Source organism: Trichosurus vulpecula, chromosome 8, assembly GCF_011100635.1.
Source record: "Trichosurus vulpecula isolate mTriVul1 chromosome 8, mTriVul1.pri, whole genome shotgun sequence".
Classification (NCBI taxonomy): domain Eukaryota; kingdom Metazoa; phylum Chordata; class Mammalia; order Diprotodontia; family Phalangeridae; genus Trichosurus; species Trichosurus vulpecula.
This window is the reverse complement of record NC_050580.1, coordinates 184,319,227-184,337,500: the sequence shown is the minus strand read 5'-3', so window position 1 is coordinate 184,337,500 and position 18,274 is coordinate 184,319,227. Positions and strand designations below refer to the sequence as shown.

Sequence of the window (18,274 nt, the reverse complement as noted above, 5' to 3'; positions counted from 1 at the left end):
TGCACTTGTCATATGATTTTCAAAATCCTTTTTGAGCTCTTCCATGGCCTGAAACCAATTCATATTTTTCTTGGAGGCTTTTGATGTAGGTTCTTTGACATTGTTGATTTCTTTTGGCTGTATATTTTGATTTTCTTTGTCACCAAAAAGATTCTATAGTCTGAGTCCTTTCATACTACCTGTTCATGTTCCCAGCCAACTACTTGACCCTTGAGCTTTTTGTCAGGGTATGACTGCCTTTAGAGTGGAGAGTGCTTTGTTTCCAGGTTTTGGGGCCTTGTGCTGCTGTTTTCAGAGCTACTTCTACTCCACAGTCACCACAAGCTGTGCCATACCAGCACTCCTCATCCCCCAAGAACCACCAACCAGAACTGTGACCACAATCCAACCAGGGCAAAGCAAGAGAACCCTGCCTTTGTGCTAGCAAGCAATCCCTGCACTCCTGCTTTGATTTGCCTCTTGATTCCTCCCACCCTGTGTGCCTGGGGGGTACTGGAGCTCTGGAAGCAGCCAAAGAAACTTCCTGCAGCTGTAGCCGCAGCACCATCTCTGCTGCCCCTGTGGCTGGGGTCCAACTGTGCACTTCCCTCAGCCAGATCCAGCAGTTTTCCCACTGACCTGCTCCATGGTTTTTGTTGTTTGTGGGCTGAGAAGTCTGGTAACTGCCACGGTTCAGTGATTCATGGCCCTGAGGCCTGCTCTGCCCTACTTCCGTCTGGTCAGTCTTGGTTCCGCCCCTGCTGGGCTGTGCTCTGCTCTCAGCACTGGGCAATAGACCCTTCCAGAGATCCTTCAGGCTGTCTTTGGCTGGAGACTTGTTTCCTTCTGTTATTTTGTGGGTTTGGTAGCTCTAGAATTGGTTCAGAGCCGTTTTTACAGGTGTTTGGAGGGATTTGGGGGAGAGCTTAAGCAAATCCCTGTTTTCCAGCCACCGTCTTTGCTCTGCTACCCCAAATTCCCCATAATTTATACCAAAAACACTGATGATACTTGAAGGAGTTAACCTCTTTCCTTGCCAGCATCTTCAGCTGGATTAGGCCTAAAATAGAATTCTCTGCTGGAACATTATGTGGCATATAAAAATATGTCCCTTACAACAGAGTTAACAGAAGTGACATAGGTTTTGCCATTCCTGTTCCATTATGCTTTTTTTTTTCTCCACAGAATTTAAGAGTTGGAAGGGAAGACAGTGCCTGTAACCCAAATTATACCTGAAAAGAATCCCCATTACCTTATATGAGACAAGGGGAAACTATGTGGCACAGTGGATAGAGCACCAGCCTTTAAGTCAGGAGTACTTGAGTTCAAATCTGGCCTCAGAGACTTACTAGTTCTGTGTCCCCTGTTAAGTCACTTAGTCCTGATTGCCTCAAAAAACAACACAATATATGAGAGATTTCCAAAGAGGGGAAATCTATATTTAAAACTTAACTTATTCAATTCCTCCCACCCAAGCCCCAGGCCTCTACTCCCTGTCCCCACCTTGAACAAATCCTCCCCTCTGCATCGAAGGAAGTCAATGCTGTATCCTTTCTAAATATCCATTCTATGCTATGGCCAAGTCAACTCACTTTTGTTAACTCTTAGATGGTTCACAAGTGTCTAATTCCAATCCAGAACCTTAACTATCTGACTGTTCTGAGTTAGAACTGGACTATACTAGCCTTTTATTAACATGTAAAGATTTTAAAAGATTCATTTACTTCAGATTTAGTGAAACAGAAAAATCACACCTCAATCCTTTGGTTTGCTCTGTGTCAAAAACCTAGTGCAACTTCCAGCACATCATGGTCAATATAACTTCTTGGGAACACACATAACACAGAGAAACCAACAGATAAATGGGTAAACCTATGAAGGCATAAACAAAACCCTGAATCTACACTTCTTTGCCACACTAAGTCCTCACCTCTCTGTCTTTTTCACAATCAATTCTGAAAGAACAGTATTTTGCATCACCCTTGTCCATTGGTCCTGGCACTCCATTCTTTTATAAGCTCCATCAGAGTGGCAGAAGAGCCTGATGATGTGAAAGCTATAGTCCCTACTACCTTCACTGCTTTTACAGATCAACAGCCTTGCCTCCTTAATTAAGGTCATACCATAATTCTGATATAACTTTATTTTCATCTTTTTCTTTTTCACCCAAAGGAGTAAACATCAGGCCAGTCTGTAGAAACATTCTCCCTTCCTTATCTCAATAACTCCAAATAGACTCCTCCCTGAAGGCCATTATTTCATATCCACAAGGACATTATTTTCCCTAATGCATAAGAATAACTTCTCTGCACAATTTCTCTTCCCTCCTATTTCATTGCCACGCAACCTTTCCATTGATTCTCCCATAGCGAAAACGAGTGTGATTTCAAGACAAAATTACCAGTGGAACACTGTTATGGGCTGGGTATTAGAGGTTTCATGAGCAATGATAGGTTTTGGACCATCTAAGTGTTTTCATTTTTAGTAGGGAATGGACATATAGTTACTTTTTCTTTAGGAACAATTATAAGGAGTGGTGTTTAATGTTACTGAGCTTCTTTCAACCGCAATGATGCTTCCTCCTGTTTTGTGACTAAACTGATAGGTAAGAGATGAATTTAAATTCTATCATATCCCTTTCACATAGTTACTCTTTTTTTGCATTCAGTTACTATCCTTTCTCTATTTGTTTCCCAACTCCCCCACTCCCCTTCCAACAATATTTTATTTCCATGGTCTGCAGTATCACCAAGAAATGGTCATTCAGTCTTTATTGAGGACCTCTAGTGCTTGGGGCAATTTCCTTTCTCCCCACCACCCCGAAGTAGCTTTTCCAATTGTGGGGCTGTTCCAATAATTAGGAAGATTTTACTCATGTTAAGCTGGAACATTTCTATGTAACATGTATCCATTAATTCCAATACTTTTTCTATAATCAACTAGAACCAATCCTAATCCTTTTTCCTCAAGATAACACTTTATGTAATTGATGACTGTTATGCCTTTTCCTTCCGAAGGTCAATATAAATTTCTTCCATCCATCTTCATTAGGAAATGTCATCACTACTCTGACTTCTCTCTACTAGAGATGTTCTCACTTTTCAGTGCTTCTTCTAAAATGTGACTTTGAGGATTGCACATTTAACTTAGAGAGATTTGACTAGAGTTAACATTGGCTGTCAGCCTCCTTTACTTTGAACGTTTACATATCATATATAAATATAATATACAAACATTCATGTATGTGTATATGTGTGTGTATCTATATCCGTATGTCAATATGATTTTCTCTTGGAGCCTAAACCACAAAGTCTGCCTCTTGGCCTTTTCTACCTACTTCAGACAATAAACAAACTATGTAATGAGAATAGATTTTTTTTTTGTAAAGGGAGATCAAAAAAAATTTCCACCCAAATCTTGGGAAGAATGGCTTTTACTTTTTTAGTTTTAAAATTGTTATTCTGCATGTTTAATGGTGGAAGCCAACGTCTGGGTAGTGGGATGTCTTCAGAACCACAAGGAGAGAGTGAAATTTTTTTATGTTTCAATGGCAATGAAGTGATCAAGAGGGAATGCTTGTCAACTGTGAAACAAAAACCTCCTTGAGTAAGGTTTGTGAGAAAGGGTAAAAGAAAGGGAGAAAAAGAATGAATGAAAGGAGAGGACATGAGAAATGAAGAAATATTTAGGAGGAGAAGATATTTGGAGCCTTCTTCAGAAGAGTTTGTGGGATACCCTACTGTAGTTCTGTGACCTTAGGTGAACCATTTACCAATGGGGATTCAATTTTGAAGTCAGTAAAATAGTGATAATACTATTATTTACCTTAATAAATTGTGAGGAAAGTACTTTGTGAATAGTAAAGTGGTGTTTTAATACAAACCACTATTATTGTTGTTTTATTTGCTATCATAGAGACTGGGTTATATGTCAGTAATACTGATCTTACCAAGACTGATTGATCCCTGGACCCCTAAGGTGAAAAGGTAACTTAATCGAAAACTTACTTCTTTGATAGAGTTGGACAATGTAAGTCTAATCCATCTTCCACATCTTGGCTTTTTTTCACATAACAAAAGACAGCCACTTTGATCCTCATTTCTCTTCTTTATGCTAAACATTCCCAGTGTTTTCAAGAACATAGATCTTCTGAAAATTAATCCACATTATTTTTTACTATATCATACTACTTCCCAAGTAACTGCCCTCAGAGAATGTCTTCTTCTTCTTCTTCTTCTTCTTCTTCTTCTTCTTCTTCTTCTTCTTCTTCTTCTTCTTCTTCTTCTTCTTCTTCTTCTTCTTCTTCTTCTTCTTCTTCTTCTTCTTCTTCTTCTTCTCCTCCTCCTCCTCCTCCTCCTCCTCCTCCTGCTCCTGCTCCTCCTCCTGCTTCTCCTCCTCCTCCTCCTCCTTTTCCTCCTCTTCCTCTACCTCCTCCTCCTCCTCCTTCTTCCTTCTACTCCTCTTCCTCTTTGATAGATACTGTCCAGATTTGCTATATAGTAAACCAGGAATGGATTGAGACCTGGGCTCCAATTTTGGCTGTGTAACTAACTTGTTCTGTGATTTTGGTCAAATAACTCAGTTTCACTTATGTAGTCAGTTTACTCATTAATTAAATGAGGGAGTTGGATTAAATGATTCTTTTCTATTTGATTTCCCCACTTCGTTCTTTGTTTAGAGTGGTTATATTTGACAAGTATTTCAAAGAGGCAAAGACAAACAATTCTTCTGGGGATCTCAAGACCTGGAGAATTCTTGGCTGGGTCATAACCCTGATGATGATTTCAGAGTAAGTAGAGAAACCACGTATACTCCCTTTTCCCTTCAAGCGAGTTTGAGGAACCTTGATATTCTAGTTTATATCATGCATGTTCTCAGATTTTTTTGTTCATTAGGACAGCATCAGTCCCAGATCATTCATAGCTAGAGTTCTTCCCCACTTACCTGCTTTTACAGTTTTATTTTCTTAAACCTCATAATGATCAGAGAGAAGATTGAGGAAGAAGGATTAGGAGGTCGGACCTTTCACCTCAGCTCAGCCTGTTCTTCCTTACTTATCTGTTTTTTATTTTCTTAAACTCCATTATCACTAGAGAGAAGACTGTGTGAAAGGGTATTAGGAGGAGGGATTTCTCATTTCACTTATAGCCTTTTCACCAAAATTTGATTAGATGAATCTGTTTCTAGAAATACTGAAGTTAAAGTGGGTGTAGATTGAATAAACTCCTTCCTAGAGGCTGGTGGGTTGCTTTAGAGCAGTATTTATTTTGAAAACCTTTATTCAACATGTGATCCATCTAACAACTTTTTGAAATACACAAAAGGAATATAACTAATATGTATATGTAGATATAGCCATGCATGCACCAATACTTCTTCATTTCATCAGGTAGTATAATTATTCTAATAAAGGACTGTTTTTCTTTTTGTATCTCTTTTCTATTACTTCATTGTCAAAAATTCACAAAAAGCTTGGTATGGTTTGAAGATTAAATAGCTATCAGTGATCTTGAATATATTCTCAAGTGGAAACAGTTCTTGAGCCCAGAGCTCATCAGTAAGCATAATATTGGTACTTTTCTATTTAGAAGTATTTGGTAAACCTCACTCCGCTCTTCATGCTCTCTTCACTCTCTGTGCTCTCCCTCCCAACCCCCTGTCCAAGGACATATACGCCTGTACACATAGAGACATGTAATACATAATTCTGGAATCATTTAGCGTTACTGGAGCTTTGTAAATCTTATCTGTTACTGTAAGTCCAACCAACTAAGTGATGTAGTGATTATGCAAATGTCACCCATCCTGGTGTTCTGCTTCTGACTCCATTGATCAAGATTAATTATTTTATTTTTTTGAGAATTAAACATCACTTTGTTTATTTTTTGAAGGCAATTGGGATCACACAGCTAGTAAATATCTGAGGCTGGATCTGAACTCAGTTCCTCCTGACTCTAAGCATAGTGCTTTATCTACTGTTCCATCTAGCTGCCCATATTTTAAACTCTTTTGAGGGAAATCCATGGTTATTTGATATCTTTATTTTTAATTCTTCTAATTCTTTGACCATTTTGGGGACTGGTGGAGAAATACAATGTGTTCTTCACTGCAGGAAAAAAGGGAAAGTCCTCTTTTTGAGCCTTCTTATTTCTCTGAATTTAGAAGACTTTTATTTTAGGGTAAGAAACCATCTGCCTGCAGGTGGCATAGAGGAATGAGAGGAATCTCAAGGCTTAGATTAAAATCTTATTTATGTGCAAACAGTCTGTGTGATCTTGGTCAAGGCCATTAACCTCTCTGGGCTACATCTTTCTTATTTATAAAATAAGGGAGTTAAGTTAGATGATCTGTACTGTATCTACCTTTTCATCCTTCAATGCTCTCAATTTCAACACAACTCAATCATTCACTATGCCCTGAATGCACAGTGTTTTATTGGTTATAAGGAGCGATATGGGAAAGTTAGAATGATAAATTAACAAATTCTGTAGGATTTTATGGATAATTTAGTTGAACTCCCATATTTAATCAACAAGGATGGCTTTGCTCAAAGATATGCTATTTAGTTACAGAATCACAGAATCTCAGAGTTGTAAAGGATCTAAGAAGCTATTTAGACCAATGTATATTATATTGAAAGTCCCTTCTACAATGTCCCCAACCAGTGGTCGTTCTGCCTTCAGTGGAAGACCTCAAGTTAGGAGCTAATAATCTTCTGAAATAAACCATTCCACTTTGGAGTTAGCTTTATTTGTTGAGACTTTTCCTTATTTGATTGTAAATGTTCTCAGTGATTTCTATCTATTGCTCTCAGTTCTATCCAGGTATACAATATGAGTCTAATCCATCTCACACATCATTGCGTTTTCTTCACATAATTAAAGACAGCCACCTCGATCATCATTTCTCTTCTTTAGGCTAAACATTCCCACTTCTTTCAATGGATACTCTTACAATGTTGTCAATACAATAATTCAGGTCTTCTGAAAAAAATAATCAGCAATATTTTCTGCTATATCATACTGGTTTTCATGCAACTTCCTTCAGAGAATGAGTTGTCTTTTTCTTCTTCTTCTTCTCCTCTTCCTCCTTTTCCTCCTCTTCCTCTTCTTCCTCATCTCCTTCTCCTCCTCCTCCTCCTCTTCCTCCTCCTCGTCCTTCTCCTCCTCGTCCTTCTCCTTCTTGTTCTTCTTCTTCTAGTTCTTGTCCTTCTTCTCCTTCTTCTTCTCCTGCTGCTCCTCCTTTTTCTCCTTATACTTGTCCTTCTTCTCCTTCTTCTCCTCCTCCTTCTCCACTTCCTCCCCCTCCTCTTCCCCTTATTCCTGCATTCCTACTGATTTTGCTTGTTAGTTTCTCTTTGTCTCACCTTTTATTACTCCTCCATCTCTCCATCTTACCCCTTTTTACTTCCAAGTAGCTCATTTTTGTTCTAGGAATCTTTCTTTGTTCTTCAATCTGAGTACCATTGCCTCTGTGTCAGGAGGTAGCTAGCAAATTCCATCATGGGGTATCTGTAATTGTGGTTGGTCATGGCATTAATCTTAATTTGTAAGCCTTCTAAAGTTATTTGTCTTTCCAATATTGTTATTGTATAAATTGTTATGGTTCTGTTCACTTCTCTTTGCATTATTCAAGTCTTCTTACAAGTTTTCTGAATCTATTACCTTCATCATTTCATACAAAACAATTATAGTAAATTTTGAGTCATTTTCAGTCATGTCCAACTCTTTGTGACCCCATTTGGAGTTTTCTTGGCAAAGAGTGGTTTGCAACTTCCTTCTCTCACTCATTTTAAAGATGAGGAAACTGAGGCAAGCAGGCTTAAGTGACTTGCCCATGGTCACACAGCTGGTAAATGTCTGAGCCTGGATTCGAACTCATGAAACGGAGTCTTCCTAAATCCAGGTTCAGTGCTCTATCCACTACACCAGGTAGCTTGTATTACATTTGTTATTTCAGTTGTATATGAGTCTTTGTGACCTAAATTGGGGATTTCTTGGCAAAGATACTGGAATTGTTTGCCATTTCTTTCTTCTACTCACTGTACAGAAGAGGAAACTGAGGCAAACAGAGTTAAGTGATTTGCCCATACAGCTAGTATCTGAGGCCAGATTTGAACTCGGGATGGAGAATCATCCTGACCCCAGGCCTAGCACTCTATCTTTTGTGCCACCTAGCTGCCCCTGGATTACATTCACATAATATAATCTGGTTGACATTCCCCAGTGTATGGGCACCCATTTAGTTTTCAGGTATTTGTTACCAAATAAGTGCTGGTAAAAGTACTTTTTTAGACCTATGCTACCTTTTTACCTTTCTTGATCTCTTTGAGGTGTAGGCTTCATAATAATATTTAGAGGTAATAGAGTACAAAATGTTTAGTAAATTTTGTGGCAAAATTCCAAATTGTTTTCCTGAATGACTTGACCAATAAAAATGTATTAATGTACCTATTTACCCTCAACTCCTTCAACAATTGTAATTTTCCTTGTTTTTGTCAGATGTGCTAAAATTTTTTCTTTTTCTCTAGTGACTTCCCTAATATTTCCTTTCCAGTGTTTACACTCTAGGGACTCCAGAACTTATTGCTGGAACAAAATAGGAATCAACCTTTAGTTCTCACATTATTAATATCTTTCTTGTTCTCTACCCTAAGGTCATTGAATGTCTGTGATGCCAATTGTATCAATGGATGGAGCAAACGACTCAGTGGTAACTGAGCTTGTGCTGCTGGGACTGTCTGCTTCTTGGGAGATGAAGATTCTTCTCTTCTTATTTTTCTTTTCATTCTATGTGGGAATTGTGTTGGGAAACCTCTTCGTTGTGTTCACTGTTGTTTGTGACCCTCATCTACACTCCCCCATGTATTTCTTGCTGGCCAACCTCTCCTTCATTGACCTGGGTCTATCTTCCACCACAGCTCCAAGGATGATCACTGACATTTTCAGTGAACATAAGGTAATTTCATTCCCAGGGTGTATGATACAGATGTTCTTTGTCAATGTCATGGGAGGAATTGAGTTGGTCCTACTCATAGCCATGGCTTATGACAGATACACAGCCATCTGCAAACCTCTCTATTACTTGACCATAATGAGCCACAAAACATGAGTTTGTTTTGTAGTGGCTGCCTGGGTGATTGGGGTGATCCATGCTGTGTCTCAGTTTGTTTGTATTGTAACTTTGCCCTTCTGTGGCCCTAACAAGATTAATAGCTTTTACTGTGACCTTCCTCAGGTGTCAGAACTTGCCTGCATAGACAGCAACTGGGTAGAGCAGATCGTAACTGCTAACAGTGGGTTTATTTCCATGGGCACCTTCTTCCTCTTAATCATTTCCTACATCTTCATCCTTGTCACTGTGAGGCATCACTCTTCTGCTGGTTTGTCCAAGGCTTTCTCCACACTATCAGCTCACATCACTGTGGTATTTTTGTTCTTTGCTCCATGTTTCTTTATGTATGTGTGGGAACTCCCCTCCTTGTCATTGGATAAATTTTTGGCTGTACTTGACTTTGTTGTTACCCCACTTTTGAATCCTACCATCTACACATTTAGGAACAGGGATATGAAGGAGGCAATGAAAAGATTGAGCAAGAAAATGGTGAGGTCTAGGGAGATATCATGATGGATTTTATGAAGCCAAATCAAGAGATACTTCAGGATTGTGTTGAATCTTTCCAGACCTGTGTAGGAGATAGCATGCACATAGACATCATGACCTAGGACACCTTAGGAAGATCTTCAGATTCTAGAGATGTAGTTATTTTGCTCATCACCTGGAATAGAGTAACACCTCCTACTCCTACCTTCAACTTTGTTATATGGAAAATATAAAGTAGAGAATTAAAAGTCTGAGTTTAATGAATACAGGGCAATCATTTGTCATGTACCTATTCCAGTGTCATATTGTTGTAAGAATCTGTATTTGTAATTATGCTTGGCTTTGGCTGAGCTTAGCTATAAGTACCTCAGGAAAATAACTTTTTTTTCATGGAAATTTCATGGTCCCAATCTGTATATTATAGGTTTTTGTAAACCAGATAACAAAGAGTCCACACTCCTTAGCTTTGTATTCACTGTCCTTCAGATTATGGCTAGTGCCTATTTTCCTAACCTTATTGGATACTATTAATTTTTAAGTGCTCCTGATTGCAACAAAATCTACTTGTCATGTCCCAGATGGGTAACATATTCTTCTACCTCTATACCATTGCTCATGCTGGTCTTAGCCCGTGGTCTTCTCATCTATTCTCCCAGTCTAAGTATTTTGTTGGGTCCATCCTTCAATGCTTAATTAAACTAGCTCTTAATGGTGTTTTTTTTCTGACTTCTCAATGGTTTCTGAATGTGTGTTCTTCTGATATTATTGTACTTTTACCCCTGGTATACATACTGTATTCTTTTTTGTCTTTTAAGCCCTATTTTTTCTAATTCAGAGACCATATTCTCTTCTGTTATTAATATTTTCTCTTTTGGTTTATCTACTCATACTCAAAATCTTTAACTGAGTTTTCTTCTTTCAGAGATATTCAGTAATTTCAGTATTTTTTCTCTCTTATACTTCCATATTACTCCCTTTTTGATCCCTTCCCCCCCTTTTTGGGAGGGGGAAGGCAAGGCAATTGGGGTTAAGTGATTTGTCCAAGGTCACACAGCTAGTACGTGTGTGAAGTGTCAGAGTCCAGATTTGGATTCAGGTCCTCCTGACTCCAGGGCCAGTGCTCTGCTCACTGCACTGCCTAGCTGCCCCCTATTCCTTCACCTTTTAATGGTGATTTCACTGGGATCTTCATTTCAAACTTCTCTCAATCTCAGGGGCAATTTATGTTTCAGTGACTTTAGCCTCTGATTTAAGTGACTTTGAGGGTGGGTGGGTATCAGAACTTGTGTCAGCTAGATGCTGGTCTTTTTCACTGAGGCTTACTGGAATGCCACACATGCACACACATTTTCTGCACCAGTCCTCTTTGTTCCTCAGCTCTCCACTTGAATTCTTTTGTAGTACATTGAGCTGCTGCACTGCTGTACCAGTCTGAGCAAGTTTATGCGTTTTGCTTTTTCATTGCTGGGAGAAGGGAAGGTAGAGTTCACTCCTGTTGCAAGTTTACAGGTTGAGTTATTTAGCCCTACTACAGGAATATTGTGGGTGCTGGTGGAGGGGATGCTGAGTGAACACATTAGAGGCTAGGGATGAGCTTTCTCTGTTGCTCATTTATTGAATGTTACATCACTTGGCACTTGGTTTCCTAGATGACGGAGATATCTGAAATTGCTTTATCTCTTGCACATAATTCCTATTTTGGAGAGGTTTTTAGAGTCCTTTTATTTACAATGTATGGTCTACTCAATTGTAAGTGCCTTTATTTCAAGGAGCTTATATGATTCAATTTTGTATTGGACTCAGTGCCTACCACAATGTATCACACACAGTAGATCCCTAGTAAATAGTTGTAGAATGAAAGTAAGAAGACTGGAAGAAATAAGAAAGAAATACAATAAAGTGTAGTTTAAGTTGGATGAATAGGAATGACACATCCATATTGATTTTGTTAAAACTCAGCAGACTAGATTTTTATCACCTACTCTGTACTCATTGGAGTTAAATTCATGTGGGGATGTTTCCAGGAAAAGTAAATGTAATTCATTGTGATATTATCAAGGCCTTTAATCTGAACTATTTAAATTTACATTTGTTTATTCCCTCATTTTCCTATGTGTGAGAATAAGATCACCACAACAATAAAGTTTTAAGATCTCAGGAACCAATCTTTCTCTCTCTCTCTCTCTCTCTCTCTCTCTGTCCTATCAGGAGAAGAGCAGAAAACTTGTGTACTTGCCCCCTCCATTCCGAGTCCCTGCTTTGGCCTGATTTGTGGAAACAAACTGCATACTTTCATATAGAAACCTCTCCAAATATTTTACAACCTGAGGGCAAAGTGGAAATTGAAGGAATCCACTGTCACCTCCTGAAGGAAATGGCCAAATGAAAACTCTAAGAAACATCCTAGCCAAAATCCAAAGTGCCAGTTGGGGTCAAGTTAAAAATCCTGCAAAAAGCCAGAAAACATAATTCTAGTACAGAGGTGTCCCCATTACATAGCAACTGCTCTTTTAAAGGAGCAGAGAGCTTAAAATCTGATTTTCCAGAAGGCAAAAGATCTAGGCTGATAACCGACAATAACTTTGTCAGGAAAATTGATGATAATCTTCTAGGGAGAAAATGGATTTTTAACAAAATAGATGACTTCTAAGAATTCATGAGGAAAAGACCAGAGGTAAATAGAAAATTTGACATTCAGAAGCATAAAAAGGTAAATATGAACAAGCAAAGACAATGCAAAAGAAGGATGGGTAAAGAATAATCCTTGAAATAATCCATAATTTTATCAGAGATAATGAAAACAATGTGTGTTCAATAAAGTTAAACTGAGCTAGGTACTCCAAGCAAAATCAGTTTATTAACAGTGATATGTATAACTGTTAACAAAATGGGTCAGACTTACCACCAGCATCCCCAGTGTAGGGGAGAACCTCATTATTAACATGCAGGAATGGAGTGGGGTATGGGTAGTTTTGGAACATTACAACAGGCTGTACTATGAAAGTGGGTTAGCATTCAAGTGTGGCTAATCATACCCCTGTCTGGCAATGAAGGAATATGAATTGTTTTTATAGGACTCATTTGTGTCATGTAATCTTGGCCAAGAAATCAGTAACAACAAGTTTGCTGCTCCCTTGGGGGAGACCAAACCTCCCCTGATTGCACAAGGATAGGCAAGGACTGATAGGCAAGGTCTTTTGGGGATGGCACCAAATTAAGTCATTTGGGGCTTATAGATAACATGTAGATATTCCACACTCAGTATGAATGATATCAACTTTTCTTTTCAACTTTGCTTTTAAACTAACTCAGAAGGAAAATTCCTTTCCTGAGCAAAGTGAGTTCAGGCAGATACTAATGCAATTATAAAAATTAATATGCCATAATAATAGTTACATTGTAAAATCAATACAGTAGAAATCAGAGTGAATATTGTTTTTTCTTTTCACAAATGAAATAATATACCGAAATTTGTAGGATGCCATCAATGCAGTACTTAGGGGAAATTTTTATCTTTAAACATGTACATCAATAAAAGAGCAGATCATTGAACTGGCCATGCAACTAAAAAACCCTAGAAAACCAACAAATTAAAAACTTTCAATTAAACAGTAAAATAGAAATCCCAAAAATCAAAGGAGAGATTAATAAATTGAAAGCAAAAAAACTCCACACATTGAATTAATAAACATCAGTAGGAGCTATTTTTTGAAAAAAAAATGCCATTAGCTAATTTGATTATAAAAACAAATTATCAGTATGAAAACTTTAAAAAGTGAATTCATAACCAGTAAAGAAGAAATAAAGGCAATTATTAGGTGCTATTTTGCCAAACTATTTGCCAATAAAATTCACAATTTAAATGAAATGGATGGATGAATATTTACACAAATATAAATAGCCCAGATCAACAGAACAGAAAATACAGTACCTTAATAACTCTATCTTAGAGAAAAGAAATTGAAGAAGTTATGAATGATCTAAAGGGAAAAAAACACACCATGACCAGATGAATTTACAAGTGAATTCTAATAAACATTTAAAGAACAATTAATTCCAATACTACAGAAATTGTTTTTAAAAATAGGAAAAGAAAGAGTCTTACCAAATTCCTTCTATGACACAAATGTAGGCTTGATACATAAACCAGGTAAAATTGAAAGAGAGAAAGAAAACTATAGACCAATATCCCTAATGAGTAAGTATGTTATTGCTTCTTTGAGCCAATTCTGATGAGAGTAAGATTCAAGTGCTCCCCGCTCCACTTCCCTCATCTTCCTCTCCAGTGTAAAAGCTCTTTTGCACTTATTTCATGTAATATAATTCAGTCTACTCTACTGCTTCTTTCCCTCTTTTCCCAAAGCATTCTTCTTTCTCATCTCTTATTTTTGTTTTAGCTATCACCCCATCACAGTCAACTCACACCCATGCCCTCTGTCTATGTATAGATGGTTCTAACTGTCCTAATAATGATAAATTTCTTAGGAGTTACAAATATCATCTTTCCATGTAGGAATGTTAACAGTTTAAGCTCATTGAATTCCTTATGATTTTTCTTTCCTGTTTGCCTTTTTATATTTTTTAGTTAATCTTGTATTTGAAAGTGAAATTTTTTATTCTGCTCCAGCCTTTTTATCAGGAATGCTTGGAAGTTCTTTATTATATTAAATGTTAATTTTTCCCCTTGAAGGATTATATTCAGTTTTGCTGGGTAGGTGATTCTTGATTGTAATTCTAGTTCTTTTGCCCTTGGAAATATGACATTCCAAGCCCTATGGTCCTTTAATGTAAAAACTGCTAAATCTTGTGTTACCCTGACTGTGGCTTCAAAGAAGTTTGAATTGGTTCTTTCTGGTTGTTTGCAATATTTTCACATTGGCTGGGGAGCTCTGGAATTTATCAATATTCCCAGGAGTTTTCATTCTGTGATTGGTGGATTCTTTCTATTTCTAATTCACCCTTGTCTCTAAAACATGAGGGCAGTTTTACTTGATGATTTTTTGAATGATGATGTTTAGGCTCTTTTTTTTTTTGATTGTGGCTTTCAGGTAGTGCAATACTCCTAAAATTATTTCTCCCTGATCTATTTTCCAGGTAAGCTGTTTTTCAAAAGAGATATTTCACATTTCCTTCAATTTTTTTCATTCTTTTTATTTTGTTTTATTGTTTCTTGATGTCTCATGGAGTTGTTAGCTTCCAGTTGCACAATTTTAATTTTTTTAAGGTAGTATTTTCTTCAGTGGTCTTTTGGACCTCCTTTTCCATTTGGTTAATTCTGCCTTTCAAGGCATTCTTCTCCTCATTGGCTTTTTGGAGCTCTTTTGCCATTTGAGTTCGTCTATTTTTTAAGGTGTTGTTTTCTTCAATATTTTTTTTCAGTATTTTTTTGGTTCTCCTTTAGCAAGTCATTGACTTGTTTTTCATGGTTTTCTCACATCCTTCTCATTTCTCTTCCCAATTTTTCCTCTACTCCTCTAACTAGCTTTTCCAAATCCTTTTTGAGCTCTTCCATGGCCTGAGACCAGTTCATGTTTTTCTTGGAGGCTTTTGTTGTAGGCTCTTTGACCTTGTTGACTTCTTCTGGCTGTCTGTTTTGGTCTTCTTTGTCACCAAAGAAAGATTCCAAAGTCTGAGACTGAATCTGAGTGTGTTTTTGCTGCCTGGCCATGTTCCCAGCCAACTTACTTGACCCTTGATTTTTTTGTTGGGGTATGACTGCTTGTAGAGCAAAGAGTACTTTGTTCCAAGCTTGAGGGGATGCACCATTGATTTCAGAGCTATTTCTATACAGCCAGCTCTGCCATACCAGCATTCCTCCTTCCCCAAGAACTGCCAACCTGGATCTGATGCAAATCTTAAGCAGGCTGTGCACTCCTGCTCTGATCCACCACTTAATTCCTCCCAGCAGGTGGGCCTGGGGCTGGAAGTAACTGTAGCTGTAGTTCTGTAGCTGTACCACCCCCGCTCCCCCTGGGGTGGTGGCTGAACCGTGAACTCTTTTCACTCTGTCCCAGCAGCTTTCCCCACTAACCTTCTCTGTTGTCTTTGGTGTTTGTGGGTTGAGAAGTCTGGTATCTGCCACAGCTCACTGATTCAGGGCACTAGGGCCTGTTCTGCCCGGCTCCTGGTCTGGTTGGTCCTGCCGCCACTCATGCTGAGCTCTGCTCCCCTCCACTCCATTCGCGATAGACCTCACCCAGAGACCATTCAGGCTATCCTGGGCTGGATCCCTGTTTCCCTCTGCTATTTTGTGGGTTCTGTAGTTCTAGAATGTGTTCAGAGCCATTTTTTACAGGTTTTTGAAGGGACCTGGCAGGGAGCTCGCGCAAGTCCCTGCTTTCCAGCTGCCATCTTGGCGCTGCCCCCCTATTTCTTGATTTTTAACTTTATGTTAAAGTTGGGCAAATACGGAAGCTTCAGCTTACCTAGTTTTGTTACATAATGAGAAGATGGGACTCATTGGAAAAGACCTTGATGTCTGGAAAGATCGAAGGCAAAAGGCAAAAAAAAAAAAGGATAGCAGAGGATGAACATGAGATTGGACAGACTTTGGCCTGGTCTGGTATAGTCTGCGGGGTCATCAAGAGTTGGACATAACTGAACAACTGAACAACAACAACAACAAAAATTTGGGCTCTGCTCCTGGGGTTGAGGTGGCACTGTCCCACACTTCCAATTTTTTCTTTTGTGCAGCTTTTTTTTACAGCTAGTTTGCAGGGGAGGGTGTGTCTATAATTTTCAGTTCTTCCAAGGTGGTATGGTCTAAGAAGAAATGTATTAACTACTCTCCTGGCCTGTGCCTTGGTCTGTGAGAGACCATAAGCAGTTTTTTCTGCCCTGGAACTGTGCCCAGGGTCCCCATTCCCTTGTGGTTTCAAGCTCTGGCATGCTCGTGCTCTTCCTTGCTCTTATGTCTATGACTCAGGACTGGGACCTGGATCTCTGTGTGGTCAATGCAACAGAGTCCTGAACCCAGTGCCATCAAAAGGACTCCTGCAATCTCTCTCTGACCAGCTGTCTTATCCTCCTCCCCACAAGAAGATTTGTTAATCTTTTAAAACCAAATATTATTTGATCATTTCTATAGTCTCAAATTTTCAGAATTGTTTATTTAGTTCTTGTGTTTATTTTATTTTTTAATAACGGCATGTTCATTTTCTTAATCTCTCTATTTTTAATTGCATTATTCACATATGTTTTAAGGAATATGCCTTTTTCATCTGAGCATTACTTTAGAGATAAACTCCCCCCTTGCCACGTTTGAAGTATTGCCTCTTTGTAGTCATTTTTTTTGAACAATTATCAGTTGTTGCTATGATGTGTTCTTTGGCCTAATTATTATTTAGAATTTTTTTACCTATTTACAACCTAGACTTGTTCTTATTGTGTTTTTGTACTATTTTTTTGCACTAAAAGCTATGTTTACAATTTCTGTATTTTTATGATTTACCTCTGAATTCTTTGTACCTTTGCATATGATCAAATTTTGTAAAGGTTCTTTGAAATGCAGAGATTTATGGACATTCTTAACTTTCCTATTCAAAAGATACATCTCTCAAAAATACTTTTCCAACAATTTAGCTCTGTATTTTACTCAGTGTTTATCTTTATGTTAGATTTCCCAAATTATGAAAGAGTAACATTAATACTTCCTACAATTATACTACTGTCTTTTTTCAATTTGGTTAGTTTTTCCTTTAAGAACTTAGACACTATGTAGTTTGGTACATATATATTTAGCAATTATATTGATTCATTGTCTTTTATACTTTCAGTGATATTGATTTTCATGTTTATCTTTATGTCATGAAATTTTTGCCTTATATGAAATCAAATGTAACTCCTATTTAAAAAAAATTGGGTGCATAGTAAATTTTGATAAAGCTCAAAATTTTAACTTCTATATGTTTTAATTATTTATATTTAATTTCTTTTGGAATTTGGGAGATTTGAGGTAGGAGAGGAAGAAAAGGAGTGATGAAGAAAGGAAGAGAAACTATTCAGACTTGTGAACCAATACTCTGAAAATATGATATTGAAATCCTTGGGCATTTATACTCTCTGCTGTTCTCATGATTGAAATGCAAATGATATTTCTCACGGGTCTGCCTCTCAAACCTTTTTATGATGCTTACCACATACTCCTTCAAGGGGCCACACAATTATTGTTACCATATTTCTATTTGCCAAAAATTTCTCATCTGTGCAACAGGATAGTATTTCTATTAGTACTCAGGATATTTATTTGCATCCTCTCTCCCTGTGTTTTACCACCAATCAACCTTTCCAATGTTTTTCCTCTTGGGAAAACTAGTGTGACACCATGAAACAATTACCAGGGGAAATAATCATAAACTAAGTATTAGAGGTCTGAGCAGTATCATTGGGTCAGTAACAGAGCAACTAATTATTTCTTTCTCTTAGGGAAGGACTTAATATAACTCTTTTTCTTTAGAGGTTATTAAACTAGAAAGGGAAAGATTAATGCCTGTGAGTTTTTCTCATCCTTAAATACTTCATATTCTGTGACAAAACAGGTAGGTGAGAAGAATACCTTTAAAATACTGCACTTTTTTACAATGATCTTCTTTATTTTAGAATGCCTGTTCTGTGTCTCTTCCTCTTTCCTCATCTCCTCTTGTATGTTTAATTTCCCACTTTTTAACATCACATACAAAGACAATCATTAAAT

General features: G+C 37.8%; 1 pseudogene; it reads left to right on the top strand.

Annotated features, from left to right (window-relative positions):
- The first annotated feature begins 8,643 nt into the window (after nucleotides 1–8,643).
- Nucleotides 8,644–9,606, top strand: LOC118830301 (annotated as a pseudogene).
- The last annotated feature ends 8,668 nt before the right edge of the window (nucleotides 9,607–18,274 follow it).